General features: G+C 43.8%; 1 long non-coding RNA gene across 1 annotated transcript; it reads left to right on the top strand.

Annotated features, from left to right (window-relative positions):
- The first annotated feature begins 6,898 nt into the window (after window positions 1-6,898).
- On the top strand, window positions 6,899-10,963 carry LOC141104674 (uncharacterized). The gene is made up of 2 exons (XR_012235499.1): window positions 6,899-7,048; window positions 10,877-10,963. It is a non-coding gene; the product is annotated as an uncharacterized lncRNA (long non-coding RNA).
- The last annotated feature ends 5,527 nt before the right edge of the window (window positions 10,964-16,490 follow it).

Raw genomic sequence — 16,490 nt, 5'->3', positions numbered from 1 at the left:
AGCAGTGCCGGTGTTCTGCCGAGAAAGTTCCGCTCGGCGGATAAGGACCCCCCTCTACTGCGCAGGCGCTGCGCCTGCGCAGTAGGATGCGGCGGAAATAGCCAAAGGTGAATAGGTGAAAATCAGCTGTACACGGCGCCTGTAAGAGGGCCCCTCGCGGGCTCGCTTCGCTCGCCACGCTTCGGGCACGGCCTCGCTTCGCTTGGCTCTTTTTGATTCCCCCTCTAGGTCCACTTGGATGGTGGGGAAGGAACCTGGACCCAGGGCGCAGGCGCCGTGTACAGCTGATTGAAGATTTTGAGCTTCGGCTATCTCCGGCGGCTGATAGTAGTTCATACTGCGCAGGCGCTGCGCCTGCGCAGTCCAGGGGGGGTCCTTATCCGCCGAGGGAACTTTCTCGGCAAGACACCGGGACAAGGTCATTCAGTGCCCAGAGTGATGATGCCACACTGTGCCCCCTTCCCCCAAGTGTTGTGCGCACCTGATTTGTCTTTTGTGCACACACACAGCCACCCCCCACACTTATACACACACAGCTCTGCCCCACATCTCTATATGTGTAGCTCCCCCACACCTATACACCCCCAGCCCTCCCACACCTGTACACACTCTGCACCACCATACCAGTTCATTCTCTGTACCCCACAAATATTCATACTCAGCCCCCCACACCTGACAACTGTACACACACAGCTCTGCCCCATTCCAATGCACAGCCCCCTACACACACACACACCTGTATACACTCAGCCCCCCCACACCTTTACACACTAATGCCCCGTACACATGTTCGGACTTTGTTCGGACATTCCGACAACAAAATCCTAGGATTATTTCCGACGGATGTTGGCTCAAACTTGTCTTGCATACACACGGTCACACAAAGTTTTCGGAAAATCCGATCATTCTGAACGCGGTGACGTAAAACACGTACGTCGGGACTATAAACAGGGCAGTGGCCAATAGCTTTCATCTCTTTATTTATTCTGAGCATGCGTGGCACTTTGTCCGTCAGATTTGTGTACACACGATCGGAATTTCCGACAACGGATTTTGTTGTCGGAAAATTTTATATCCTGCTCTCAAACTTTGTTTGTCGGAAAATCCGATGGAAAATGTCCGATGGAGCCCACACACGGTCGGAATTTCCGACAACACGCTCCGATCGGACATTTTCCATCGGAAAATCCGACCGTGTGTACGGGGCATAACATGTGCAGCTCCCTTTGCAGGAGTGGAAAGGCAAGTAGGTCATTTTAATGCAGAAGAGACAAAGTTAAAGTTCCCCCTTAAGTAACAGTTTCAGAAAGCACATTAGACCAGTGTTATGGCCTTGCATACAGCTCAGCAGACACATGGTCTTTCCTATAGCAGCCTCTCCCTGACCTCTTGGTACACTCCGGACAGCTCAGCACCCCACAGCTTAGGCCTCATGTACACTGCTGCTGGTAAACGGACGTTTAGGAGCAATTGGGCATTTTTTTCAACTGCTCCTGACCTCTCCTCTATGTTATCTTATCAGTACATGTACACAGGGTCGTCTACAGTCGTTTCTAGGCAGTTGAGTTTAGAGGCTTTTTTTTTTAGGAACGAAAAAAAAATGGGTTCAGAAGCTGAGTTTAGAGGCATTTCAAGCACCAAACGCTTCCAAAAGCAGTTTAATGTGGCTAAGCGCCGGTAACTCGCGTTTAGCTGTGTTTCGTTTACAGGCATTTTTAATTTTTGGCTATTTTGAAAAAAAAACAAAAAACTAAAAAAAAATTTTAAACATGGCAAAACGCTGCTAAACGCAACATGTAAATGCGGCAAAACGGATGTTTTAAACGCAGGTTACTATCTGTCAAGTTAAATCATTAAGGAGAGGATGTAAAAACGTCCCGTGTACATGAAGCCAGTTCATTATTCCCAGCAACATTCTCCATGACTTACTGCAGATTCAGCCCCAGGGCACTCCTTTCAGACTCCTGATAACTCTTCAGCAGCAGCCGGTTCTTGTATGAAAGCCTTTGCAAGCAGCAGCCAATGAGATCTCTCTCTCCAACGTCCCTCTCCCTGCCTGTCCATTACGTACAGAGAGGAAAGTTCTCTGAAGCCAGGAGCAACAATCTGTCAGTCAACTTAAAGGGATTGGAAAGTCTCAAGGTTTTTCAACTTAATGAATTATATGCATTAGGACCCTTTCACACCCTTTCACACTGCTGCGACTTAAAAGTCGCACGATTTTACGGCCGCGCTTTTGCCGCAATTTCAAGGAATGTCTGTGTAAACTGTGTCAACTCGCATCAAAGTTGAAACCAAAGTAGTACAGGGACTACTTTGAAGTCGGTGTGACTTGAAGTCGCACAGATATGAATGGTACACATTGAAAATATTGGGGTAGGACTTGTCATTCGAATTTGCGGTCCCAAGTCGCAGGACAAGTCACATAAGTGTGAAAGGGGCCTTAAGGAGAAAAACCTTCTGTTCAGCTCCCCCCAGAGCCCCCCCACCCCCCTTTTTCTTACCTGAGCCCATCCATTTCAGCGATGTTCATGAGCCCAGCAGCTCCAGCTGCTGTCTCTGTCCTCATTGGATAGATTGATAGCAGCAGGAGCCATTGGCTTCCGCTGCTGTCAATCAAATCCAGTAACACGGGAGTGGGGGGCAGGGCCGAGTCCTGCTGTCTGTGTCAATGGATGCAGCACCTGAACTTGGGCGTGCACCCGCTCAGGTGCCCCCATAGAAAGTGGCTCTCCATGGGGGTTCCCCATGAAGGGGAGGATCAGGGCTGCTCTTCGCAAAACCCTTGCACAGAGCCGGTAAGTATAACATGTTTTTTTTTTTATTCGAACCTTTACAACAGGGGTAGGCAACCTCGGCCCTCCAGCTGTGGTAGAACTACAAATCCCATCATGCCTCTGCCTCTAGGAATCATGCTTGTGATTGTCAGGGTCTTGCAATGTCTCATGGGACTTGTCGTTTCAAAACAGCTGGAAGACCGAGGTTGCCTACCCCTGCTTTACAATCACTTTAGAGGAGCACAACTGTACACATATCTAAAAGTACCAATTATGATGATTTGTTCTGTTTTAAACTTAGGGCCAGTTCACACCAGATGCAGTTCTGTGTACTTTTTTCTGCACTAAAAATGCATGCACAGTGTTTTCAATGTATTCCAATGGCTCTAGTTCACACCATGCAGTCAGTTCCCGGTCAGTTTCTTGTGCAGAAACTGACCGGAAACTGACCAAAAACTGACTGCATGGTGTGAACTAGAGTTATTGGAATACATGGAAAACACTGTGCATGCATTTTGTGCAGAAAAAAGCACATGGAACTGCATCTGGTGCTCTTCAGGAAACATATCTAAAACACACTGCAGTCTTTAATGCTCAGTTTACAGCTTTTTAACGTCAACATATTGGAGAGAAATACAAGATTTGGGACCTTGTTGCTGGTTTATAGCTTCTCTGTTGAAATAAAAAAAAACCCAACCATTGCTTGGGGGGGGAGTGTTCAGTCTGACAGTCCCTTTAAGCAGCTCAGCAGATTGTTTCTTCCTGAAGCTTGTTGCTCTTTAACTTACAATGATGGAAAGCACAGTGAGAGAGGGGAGAAGAAAGGATTTGCTGCTACTGCAGCCTGGACTGTGCCTGTCCCTAGCCAGGGCCGATCCTGGCCGGGGTGCACAGGGTGCAGTGCACCCAGGCGCCACAGAGGTGGGGGCGCTGTCGCTGAAGCACCAGAGTGCTCCCCTCCCTCCTCCTCTCCTTGTCCGTAGGCGGCTCTCTCGGCCGGTCACCGCCACTTCCGCTGCTGTGCCCACCATCCCCCCTCCCTCCTCCTGTCAGAGGAGGGGAGCGAGACAGCCGGAGACCGGAGCGGCTGTCTCTGTGTTCAGAGAGAGACCAGCTGCGGCCACGCAGTGACGTCACAGGTGGGGGGGTGGCCCGAGCCTGACGTGTTCCACTTCTCCTGTGTGTGACTCCGAGTCCTGCCTGCTGCCCAAGCCTGAGCTCTGTTCTCCACCCCGGCAGCACGGCTGCACACCGTCCTCTCCAGCTGCCGCCCGGGTGTTTTTAATTAGCCTAATGGAGGGGGGCTCTATATTAATGTAGGGGGGGTGATTTGTTCTGGGGGGTCTGTACTAATGTAGGGGGTGGTTTGTCCGGGGGGGTCTAAACTAATGTAGGGGGGGTGATTTGTCCTGGGGGGGTCTAAACTAATGTAGGGGGGTGATTTGTCCTGGGGGGGTCTGTACTAATGTGGGGGGGGTGATTTGCCTTGGGGGGTCTGTACTAATGTAGAGGAGGTGGTTTGTCCTGGGGGTCTATACTAATGCAGGGGGGGATGATTTATCCTGGGGGTCTATAATAATGTAGGGGGGATGATTTGTCCTGGGGGTCTGTACTAAAGTAGAGGAGGTGGTTTGTCCTGGGGGGTCTATACTAATGTAGGGGGGGTGATTTGTCCTGGGGGGTCCGTACTAATGAAAGGTGGCAGGTGGTTTATCGCGAGGGACTGTAATAATGGAGGGGGATGGTTTTTCCTGGGGGGGTCTGTACTAATGGAAGGGGGCAGATGGTTTGTCGCGGGGGTCTGTACTAATGGAGGGGGGTGGTTTGTCCTGGGGGGTCTGTACTAATGGAGGGGGGTGGTTTGTTCTGGGGGGTCTGTACTAATGTAGGGGGTGGTTTGTTCTGGGGGGGTCTGTACTAATGGAGGGGGTGGTTTTTCCTGAGGGGGGTCTGTACTAATGGAGGAGGTGGTTTGTCCTGGGGGAGTCTGTACTAATGGAGGGAGGTGGTTTGTTCTGGGGGGTTCTGTACTAATGGAGGGGGTGGCTTGTCCTGGGGGAGTCTGTACTAATGGAGGGGTGGTTTGTCTATTCTGATAAAGGGGGGTGTTTTGTCCTGGGGGGGTCTATACTGAGGGAGGTGTTTATACTTAGTGGGGGGTCTGCACTGATGGAGGGGGGTATATACTTAGTGGAGGGGTGTCTGTACTAAGGGGCGACAATAGTTGGTGGAGGGGGTTATACCATGTTTTACCGCAACGGGTGACACCAGCCCTAGTGACGCCACTGCAGCCACGGGCTCTTGTATCATGTCTGCATTCTCTGACCATCTCCTGTATCATGTCTGCAGTCTCTGACAATCTCTTGTAACATGTCTGCAGTCTCTGACCATCTCTTGTATTATGTCTGCAGTCTCTGACCATCTCCTGTATTATGTCTGCAGTCTCTGACCATCTCCTGTACTATGTCTGCAGTCTCTGACCATCTCCTGTATTATGTCTGCAGTCTCTGACCATCTCCTGTACTATGTCTGCAGTCTCTGACCATCTCCTATAGTATGTCTGCAGTCTCTGACCATCTCTTGTATTATGTCTGCAGTCTCTGACCATCTCCTGTACCATGTCTGCAGTCTCTGACCATCTTCTGTATTATGTCTGCAGTCTCTGACCATCTCCTGTGTACACTCTTCCTGTATTTTCTTTATTGTTAAAAGATCATGGGAGGATCCCAGGGTAACGAAGAGTTCTTAGGGGATTATCTCTGTGTTTGAGTCGTTGCCATAGAAACATTTGTAAAGGGGAGTAGTTGGTAAGATGACCATGCCCACGTGGGGGTGTCAGAAAAATTTCTGCACCCAGGCGTCTGTGACCCTAGGATCGGCCTTGTCCCTAGCAGTTGGGCTAGTAAGGATTGTTTTTGGCCAACAAGGCTGATTGAGTTAAAGCGGAGGGCCACCCTGGAAAAAAAAATGCCACCAAAATTCCTAAAAAAATTAAAAAAAAAAAACATTTGGAAAAAATAAATATATACTTACCTAAACCCTTGTTGCTAGGCAGTCTTCCTAATCTGCCTCTTCCTATTCCGTGGTGTGTTCTTCTCCTCGGTGAGCGGCCCCGTTGTCTTCTGGGAACTGTGTGTGTTCCCAGTACACCACGGGGCCATTTACAGATTGCTGTGCTGCTCGCGCGTGCGCAGTAGGAAACTGGCAGTGAAGCCGTAAGGCTCCACTGCCTGTTTCCCTTACCTAGGATGGCGATGCCGGGACCCGAGAGCCGGGGGACGGTTTGGCCTCGGGCGGCTGACATCGCGGGCACCCAGGACAGGTAAGTCTACTTATTTAAAGTCAGCAGCTACAGTGTTTTTAGATGCTGACTTTAATTTTTTTTTTTGGCTGGCCGGAATCCCGCTTTAAGCTTCACTCACAGGATCCAACAGATGGGAGATACAAGGCTTCTGGAGCCCGAGGAAGAAAGGGCTTGAGACAGCTGTATATGTGTACTGCTGCAAGCCTGTGAAGACAGGGATCTGGACTGGCAAATAGAATTTTCACAGCACATTTACCAGCTAGCCAGCAAAAAAAAACAAAAAACGAAACAATTGTACTGTCTAACAATTTGCATTAAAAAGGTTTTAGTTACAAAATGCCAGAAGCCCAGCACAGCACAATAGCAGCTGAGTGTGTCCAATAAATTATTATTAATTTTATTATAATTATTTAGAAAAGATGTTGAACGAGCCTGACAGAAGTCTGAATGATGTCCTGAGCACCACCATTGCTGGGGGCACAATTGGGGGCACAATTGGGGGCACAATTTTTTACCCAGAGACAACCTACTGAAAGCAGGATCTGTCCCTGGACACTGGGGATGTCTGCTCTCTCTATTTTAGACAAAACTGACCAAACACTTAAACAGAAGTAAATAACTGCCCTGAATGGCTCCATGCTATATAAAACAAAACAAAGATTTGGGCTGGAATTCCACTTAAACTTATTATATATTAAAACTCAATAGCAGATCAGGAGATATTTGGGATGCTTAGTGGGTGATAATATTTGTCCCACATGAAGTAGGTAAATATTTTAATAAATACTTTAGATATCAGGTATGTGTTCCTAAGAAAAATGTGACGTTTAAGACAAACTTTATTTAAAATTTCTGTGTACTCAACTTGTTTTTCTTTGATTATATAAGCCAACCCCGTTCTTCGTAGTATAGACATTCACCAAAGTGTTCCAGCTGTCTACATTCTCAGCACCAACTGAACTATCCGGTAAGTAGATGCTGGATAATTATTTTACTATTAATCACTTCAATATCGGGCACTTTCGCCTCTTCCTGCCCAGGACATTTTTCAACTTTCAGCGCTGTTGCACTTTGAATGACAATTACGCGGTAATGCAACACTGTGCCCAAACTACATTTTTATAATTTCCTTCCCACAAATACAGCATTCTTTTGGTGGTATTTGATCACCACTGGGGTTTTTATTTTTTGCTAAACAAACTTAAAAAGACCAACATTTTTGAAAAAAAAAACGAATGGGCACTGATAAGCAGCACTAATACATAGCTCCCAACTGTCCCTGATTTGGAGGGACTGTCCCTGATTTGGAGTAATGTCCCTCTGTCCCTCATTCCTCCTCATTTGTCCCTCATTTTGATCTGATCTATATAGATGTATATAAAATGCACTTTTTATCTATCACAAAGTGTTTCCCAGTACTAAACCTGTCACTCAATTTCTAAATTGCTGCATTTGTAAATTCCAAAAGCCAATACAAAGGAATAGTAATGGTAAAAAAGCCCTTGTGGGTTTAACCAATCTTGTTTTCTTGCATAATTCTCCTTTAAGGGGGCGTAGCAGGGGGTGTGTTCTATGCCTGCATACTTTTGCTGATAGGTGTCCCTCATTCCCATCCCAAAAACTTGGGAGGTATGCTAATAGGTGGCACTGATGGGCACTGAGAGATGGCACTGGATAGGCAGCACTGACAGGCATTACTGAGTGGCATCTGAAGGACACTGACAGGCATTGCTGATGGGGCACTGATTGGCAGGTTACTGACAGACTACATAGTTACATAGTTAGTAAGGTTGAATAAAGACCCCAGTCCATCCAGTTCAACCTGAGAGAGTGTGGGTGCATGTCTACAATTATCCCTATTTTTTATTTAAGGTACCCATATAGTGCTGTCAATTTACACAGGGTGCTCCACACGTACATTGCACACTCACATTGGTCCCTACCCTCAAGGAGCCCACAATCCAAGGTCCCCAACTCACATTGATATACTAGGGCCAATTGTGGACAGAAGCCAATTAACCTACCAGTATGTCTTTGGAGTGTGGGAGGAAACCGGAGTACCCGGAGGGAACCCACGCAGACACAGGGAGAACATGCAAAGTGACCCTTTTTACTGCTAGGTAAGAGTGCTACCCACTACACCACTGTGCCGCCTGTGAAGGTGTTCTTTATGGAGCACAGGCTGGCAGCTGATGGGCAGTGATTGGCAGCTGATGGGTACCTCTAAAGGGGGCTGCACTGATAATCAATGTGCTGATTATCAGCGCAGACCCCCCCTCTGACAGGGAGAGCCACCGATTGTGGTGGTTCACACGATGATCAGCTGTGATTGGTCACAGCTGATCACATGGTAAGAAGCCTCCGTCAGAGGCTCCATACCACGATCAGAGTTATGGTGTGTCAGACTGACACATAGCACCTCTGATCGCCACGCTGCGCACCCCCGCGGGTGTGCACTGGCTTGTTATCCTGATCACGTCATATGAGGTCTGATCAAGATAACTAAACCACTTTGCCGATGTCGTATTGCTATATGGCAGGCAGCAAGTGGTTAATCCTATTATAATTATTTATAAGGAAATAATTCTTGGCATTCAGTTTTCAAGTAAAGTTTAACTGACTCCTATGTTTTATTTTGATTATAAATGATAGCAAGGTTCCTCATATCATTTTTCTCATAATGGCTTATTTTGCACAATGAATGTGAAAATTCTAATTGATTCCAGAGGTGGCTAACCTAGAAACAAACCAGATATTGTACATATTTCTCAATCCTAATTGTAAGCTTGTTAAAAACATTATGAAGTGAACCAGTCAATGTTTTATTTTGTGTCCTGAAAGGAGCATTGTGGTGCCTTTTTGTTTTTTCAATTTTGGTAAAACTTTTATTAAACTCCAATTCCTAAATAACTTATCTTTATTAGGAAATAATACAGTAGAAAGCTAACATTCATAAGTTATATTACTTATAATGATTATTTATTTACACATAATCCCAAAAGCCTCATTCACCTTCTCTCCAAACCTGGAACAAATTAAATCACAGAGACCATTATCTGGGGACTCTTCTCATTCATACAAGAAAAACCCTCTAGAAACCATTAGTATAGTTAGTAAATAAATAAAAAAAATATTTTCAATCTAACATGCTTTGCATTTTTTTACAAGAACCAACATCCTTTAGCAATGATTGAGTGAGGACTAGCGTGGATAGTACAGGTGATGCAACAAGCATCCTCATTTAAGGTAGACATCCCTGGAAACCATAAACAATGGAGGTTTGAACTTTGGTTCTTGTGAACCAGCTCCAATGACATCTAAGAACCTGCTGTGCTCTTCCTTTTGTGGGATTGAGGAACACAATAGATCAGGGCCCCTTAATCATTGTTTTATCCATGAGAAACCAGAACAAGTAAGGTCTGGAAAGCATCAAGCAAATCCATGTAATTAAAAAACACTTAACCTGCCCATAATGGGTGTCAGGTGTACTGGATCTTTTGTGTTGGGTTAGAGCAAACAAACATTGGACCTTTTATGGTATTGGAATAGGGATGACCGGAACACACCCCGGTTCAGTTTGCAGCAGAACATGCGAACAGGCAAAAAATTTGTTTGAACACGCAAACACCGTTAAAGTCTATGGGACACAAACGTGACAACTCACAAGTGCTAATTTTAAAGGCTTATATGCAAGTTTTTGCCATAAAAAGTGTTTGGGGACCTGGGTCCTGCCCCAGGGGACATGTATCAATGCAAAAATAAAGTTTTAAAAATGGCCGTTTTTTCAGGAGCAGTGATTTCAATAATGCTTAAAGTGAAACAATAAAAATGAAATATTCCTTTAAATATCATGCCTGGTGGGTGTCCTTAGTATGCCTGTAAAGTAGCGCAACTTTCCCATATTTATAACAGTGCCACAACAAAATTACATTTCTAAAGGAAAAAATATGTCATTCAAAACTACTCGTGGCTGTAATGTATTGTCGGATCCCGGCAATATAGATAAAAAAATACCAAAAATACCAAAAAAAATATGGTGTGGATGTCCCCCCCCCCACCCCCCAATCTATACCAGGCCCTTCAGGTCTGGTATGGATATTAAGGGAAACCCCGCACCCAAATAAAAAAAAAATGACGTGGGGGTCCACCAGGCACTATATACTCTGAAGAGCAGTATATATACTATATGGCATGCCCTATATACCCTGCAGAAAATTGGGCCTTAGGTGTTGGTGGTACCAGAACACAGTAAGCCCTCACAGTTACACTTGTTGGGCGCAGGAACGGGCCCTGATATGAAATATTATATCAAGAATTGTAAGTATGCGTCCCTGTTAAACAGGGGCAGAAAAATTGGGCCTTGGGTGGTGGTGGTGCCACAACACTGTAACTCCTCAAAGATACTTGTGTTGTGTATATATATATATATATATATATATATATATATATATATATATATATATATATATATCCTGCCTGCTTAATCTAACTCACCGCTATGTAAGCAGCCTTATATAGTGTGGGGGGTGTGGGGTGTGGCCAATCATCATACAGCAATGCACAGCGATCTCGCCGTGCATTATGGGGCGTTCCGTGGTGCTCTAATGTTCCATCAACACCTTATATGTTCAGTTTGTTTTAGAACAAACCAACACCCAATGTTCGAGTCGAACCGTGGGCTCATGCCTGTATTAGAACAACCGTTTTATGTGTGCCTAACATTAGGATGCCTCATGTTATTTTCAAGTTATCTTTTCCATTGTGTCTTCTTTCCATTAATCCAAATTATCCACAGAGCTCAAAGATGTTCACCTTGAAGAAATCCCTCTTACTCCTTTTCTTTCTTGGGACCATCACCTTATCTTTTTGTGAGCAAGAGTAAGTATGTATAATAGCTATTTTTTTAAATAACTATAGACTTTTAAGGCCTACTCTGGACAAACGGCTAAGCATATAGGTAAAATACATATATGAGGATTGTGGCCATCTCATCAATGACTTTTATTTTAAAAACACATTTATATTACTGGGACAGCAAGTGAGGGCCAATCTTTTCTATTGGGACAACAAGAAAAACCTGGAAGAGTTTCTAATCCTAGAAATACAGAAAGGAGCCCCAGACCAAAAGTGGAGTAATAAAGTCTTATGCTCCGTACACACGGTCGGACTTTATTCGGACATTCCGACAACAAAATCCTAGGATTTTTTCCGACGGATGTTGGCTCAAACTTGTCTTGCATACACACGGTCACACAAAGTTGTCGGAAAATCCCATCGTTCTAAACGCGGTGACGTAAAACGTCGGGACTATAAACGGGGCAGTGGCCAATAGCTTTCATCTCTGTATTTATTCTGAGCATGCGTGGCACTTTGTCCGTCGGATTTGTGTACACGCGATCGGAATTTCCGACAACGGATTTTGTTGTCGGAAAATTTTATATCCTGCTCTCAAACTTTGTGTGTCGGAAAAATTTCGATGGAAAATGTGTGATGGAGCCTACACATAGTCGGAATTTCCCACAACAAGGTCCTATCACACATTTTCCGTCGGAAAATCCGACCGTGTGTACGGGGCATTAAACAAATTTGATTGTTAGTGAATAGGTCACAAAAAAAAAAAAAAAAACAGACAGCATGTTTCAGGAACAACAACACTCCCCCTTCATCAGGGTTCAACATAGAATAAATCTTTGATGGACTTGGAAAAACATTGACCTCACAGATCTATATTAGAACCGGTATTGATCTCTGCACATAGAGCAACAATGTGACAGCAGTTGCTGGGCAGCAGAGTTTCTAATTCTTCCCTGTTTAAAACAAACCAAAAGAAAAATTTGATTGGCTGTCCCCTTCTAAAGAGACCCTGAAACCTACTTAAATTATTACAGGTGAGGTTAGATGTGATGATGTGAGCATGGGAGGAGTTTGGTTAAGTGTACAGGTGTGAGGGTGGGGGTGATGGGTGCAGGAACAGTGTTCAGAGTGGATGTGCAGGCACAATAATGAAGTGGGGGGGCAGTGTTGAAAAGAGGGGTGACTCATGGCACCTTCCCATACACAGAGAGCAGCATATGGCTGGAGTACTGACCTGCGGGTCTTTGCTTAGTCCTCAAACCCAGCTCAGTACCTTTCCATCTTCTGCAGCCAATGGTTCCACAACACATGTGCATGACAGTTATGGACTATCACCACAATGTGCATTGCAATATTTCACATTTAATCAAAATGTCTTGCAAAACATTACATACGTTAGTGTGATGCAGTGCCATTCAATTAAATGTCACCATAACAAACCTTATCACTTGCACAACATAGTGTCTACTGTCTAAAAATGGTATATGGAAGTTTGTCCATTACTGCTTGTTGTACTGCTAAGCAGATCCATTGGAAGGTGCATGGGGGTGCCTTTTACAATTAATGGCACCACATCTTACCAATGACAGTGTGATCAGGAGAAGAGCCATGGCAGCAGTTCCCATTCAGACCCCTGTAGCCAACATTGCAACTGTTCCTCAAACAAACTCCTGCAGGTAACAGTGGCTACGGCTACACCAACATCTCAGCACCACCCATCTCTTTCTGGCAGCAACTGACAGACCAGGCAAGAGGATGGGCTGACTGAGTGGTGGCCCCAAGGTGTAAGTGGTGACAGTGGAGTGTGCTGTCAATGGGAGTATTTATTGTTCAAACAATTGCAAAACAGAAAGGAGCACTAGGCCAAAAAAGATGGAAGAGTCCAAAGATAATTGTAATCAGGGCCAGGACAAGGGGTGGACAGGAGGGTTAGCTGCTCAGGGCACAGCAGTAGGGGAGGGCATACCCTCACCCACACAAGCTCCAGATAAGAGGTTATCAACCAGTTTTCGCAGCTTCATGGCTGCTCTGATAGCTATTGCTGTCAGCTATTGCTGTCAAGCTGTGCTCCAACATAACCTCTCTCCACCCCATTCACCTATGGCTGACACAAAAACACACCAGGCATGTGGAACTACTTTCTAGCCACAAGAAAGCAAGTGATTGGCCATGCATTGGGCAGTGCACACTTTATGCCAGCCATCGGCAGCCAAAGCAATGGGGCAAAGAATGGACACAAGGTGGTACACCTATTTGGCATATATTAGGAGGGGGCCCGTTCTTAACCTAGGCACTGGATGAACCTGTCCCAGTATTGATTCTAATTGTTGGAAAATAGGTCATTTAAAAACATCCAACACATTTTGGAACAACACCACTCCCCCATCATCAGGATTCAGCAAAGTGTAAACTTTGGATGGACACAAGTTTTGACTGAACTTAAGTATGACTATTGCTGAGAGAGTCTAATATTGGTTCTAATATAGATCTGTGAGGTCACTGTTTTCTGTGAGTCCATTCAAAGTTAATCCTGTGTTAGGACCTGATGTAGGGGGATTGGTGTTCCCCAAAACACATTGGATATTTTTGTATGACTTGTTTACTAACAATTTAAATTATCAGAATTTTTTTTTTTTCCAATTTTGATCTGGTTCTCCATTCTATATTCCTAGAATTAGAAACTCTGTCAGGTATTTATTGTTGTCCCAGTCAAAAGATTTCTCCTCACTTACTGTCCCAGTAAGATAATTGTGTTTTTAATTGATGAGATGTTCACAAGACCTGTGCTGTGTGTCAGAGCTGTGCCATCTGTTGTTGGTCTAATGCTCCTTTCTTTTTTTCAATAGCTTGAGCAATCTTTGGTGCCAAGGGAAAGAACCCTTGCTGCACAGGAGCCATCTCACCAGAGCTTTTAAAATTATTTGAAGTTTTCCTTCATCTGTATGCACATGCTTAAAAATCCTCAGTGGCTCTTTAAAGATGTTTATCTGGTGTATAAAGGATGACAGTGGAGAGTCCCAAGTCAACCTGACCTACAGTACAATCCCCGGGGTGGAGAGATCTTCATTGCTATACTATATACAGACAGGAGAGAGCATATTATCCAGCATTAACCCTGGGGGAGATGTGAGTGCCGAGACTAATTCGGCAGCAGGTGAATGTGGGGAGGTTAACTGGTGGGTTTGGGAAGATTTTAGGAGGGATTTATGTGGTAATTAAGGTCTGAATTAGGACTGAGTGAGCTGATGAGTGGGTTTAGTTTGAAAGCACTGTGCCGCACTATTGGTGGTGTGCCACTGGGGGATAGGAAACAAAGGCACTGTGTTACATGTTCCTTTATTGAAGGGCAATTTTTTTTCTTGTTCCATGTGTAGATTGATATTTTCAAACAATCAGTGTTACAAAATTACAGTATTTGAGAGTACAAAGGTCATTTACATTATGCATGTGATATTAGAATCCATAAATTTGGGTATGATGGGTCTCATACAATAATACAGATGGAGACAAATAATCTTAACACTGTACAAGGACAGAGTGGAGTCACCAATGTGAGAGATTTACTTTGAATGTCTTGGGAGATGCCCAACATCTTTAAAGGGTCAAGGTGTGGTAAAGGCAAGAGTATGGCAGAGAATGTGTAACAATGAAGGGTAAGGGAGAAACGGAGAAGGAGAAAGAGGGGGAGGGCAATCAGGGGTGGGAGGAAGGTGAGAAGAAGAACAGGATAAGTATATACCAATGGTGCACCACCATTCAGGGGATCAAAAGGTCCAGCTAAAATCCCACCAGAAGATAACATGAAGATAACATCTATTTTTTTCATGCAGCACAAAGTTGATTCTTGACTTGGTTTTGGCCAAAGAAAAAGTGGATTATTTTCTAAGCTTTAGCAATTGTTTGGTTGCTGTAAAAACATGAAAAAGTAATTTGAACTAGAGGGAAAAAATGCCCCCTTGGGACTTTAACGCAGTTTAAAACATTTATTGATATAGAAAAGAGAGAGATATACTTTATTGTCCAAAAATTCTAAAATCGTCATGTGAATATTAAAATCTTATATAATAACTCTGACTAAGCCACATGATTCCCATATTGGAATAATATATGCATCCAATAATATATGATATGAATCATAAAAAATACATATAACAGCCCCTGTTATATTTATTTATTGTGTATGCATTTTTTATGAATGATAGTATATATTTTTGGATAGGTATATTTTTCCAATATGGGGGATCATGTTTCTTAGACATGTGCATTAGTTTTCGTCCGAATGCATTTTCGTCCGAATGCATTTTCGTCCGAATTTCGGGTATTTTCGTTATCGTTTCAACAAACGATAACTAACGTGCAGAATCCGAAAACCGAAAGATCCGACATAAACAAATGCTTTATTTTCGTTTTCGTTGCAACAACAGTTCGATATAGATAGGAGATTCTACATGACGCTGACAATAGCAATCTGTGTCCATCGAACCTGTGGTCGAATGTGCCTAACCTTAGCTCTATTAGTCCAAGATTATTCTACATAGAGAGAAAAGATTTGACATAGAGAGAAAAGATTTGACATAGAGAGAAAAGATTTGACATTATAGAGACAATAGCAAAAAAGGTTGACTGTACCTAACCTAACTCTATTAGTCCAAGATTATTCGACATAGAGAGAAAAGATTTGACATAAAGATCTGACGAAGCAGTCGCCGCGAGTGGACATTTATGGTCAAATGCTCCGCCCATAGGCTATAGAAGAATTCTAATGTTGGTAGACTTGTAATAATAATTAGTAAATATCATTATTACTAGTGTCATACAACATTAGAATTCTACTATAGCTTGTAGGCGGAACATTTGACCGGAAATGTATGATTGCGGCGTCGTACAGTTTAGCTGCTCCGTCAAATCTTCTTAAAACATTTGACAGACACCATAAGCCTTCAATGACAGATTCGACCTTAATTATTTCGGATTTTCGGACGAATGCATTTTTTAACGAAACAAAATAAATAAAAACGAATTTCGGGAGTAACTAAGTACATTTATTTTTCGGACGAAAACAAAATTCCAAAACAAAATATTTCAGTGTGCACATGTCTAATGTTTATGGCTTAGTCAGAGCTGTTTTGTAGGATTTTAATATTCACATGATGATTTTGAAAATTAAAATCTTCTAACAAAATTCTACCAGTGTATGGCCCGCTTAAAAGGATACATTTAGAGGGGATTACAAGATATCCCTAACCTTACTCAGTTAGGAACGTTTTTCCGCATGTGGTGGACTTGCCCAATAGTATGGCACTTCTAGGAACAAACTATTTCAGATGATCTCAGAACTGATGGTCTCTGTGGTCCCTTTCTTAGCTCAATATGCACTCCTGAACCTCAAACCTCCAGGCTTTTCCAAGATTAAATTCAAATTACTTGATAAAGGCAATAAGAGTATTGACAGCTCATCTCCAAATAGCATAAAGTAGAAGGAAAAAATGCCCCCTCTGGACTTTAACACAGTTCAAAATATACTACACTATACTACAACATTTATTGATGTAGAA

This window comes from Aquarana catesbeiana, linkage group LG08, assembly GCF_042186555.1.
Source record: "Aquarana catesbeiana isolate 2022-GZ linkage group LG08, ASM4218655v1, whole genome shotgun sequence".
In the NCBI taxonomy this organism is placed as follows: Eukaryota; Metazoa; Chordata; class Amphibia; order Anura; family Ranidae; genus Aquarana; species Aquarana catesbeiana.
The sequence above is the reverse complement of the archived record's forward strand: the minus strand, read 5'-3'. Positions and strand labels throughout refer to the sequence as shown.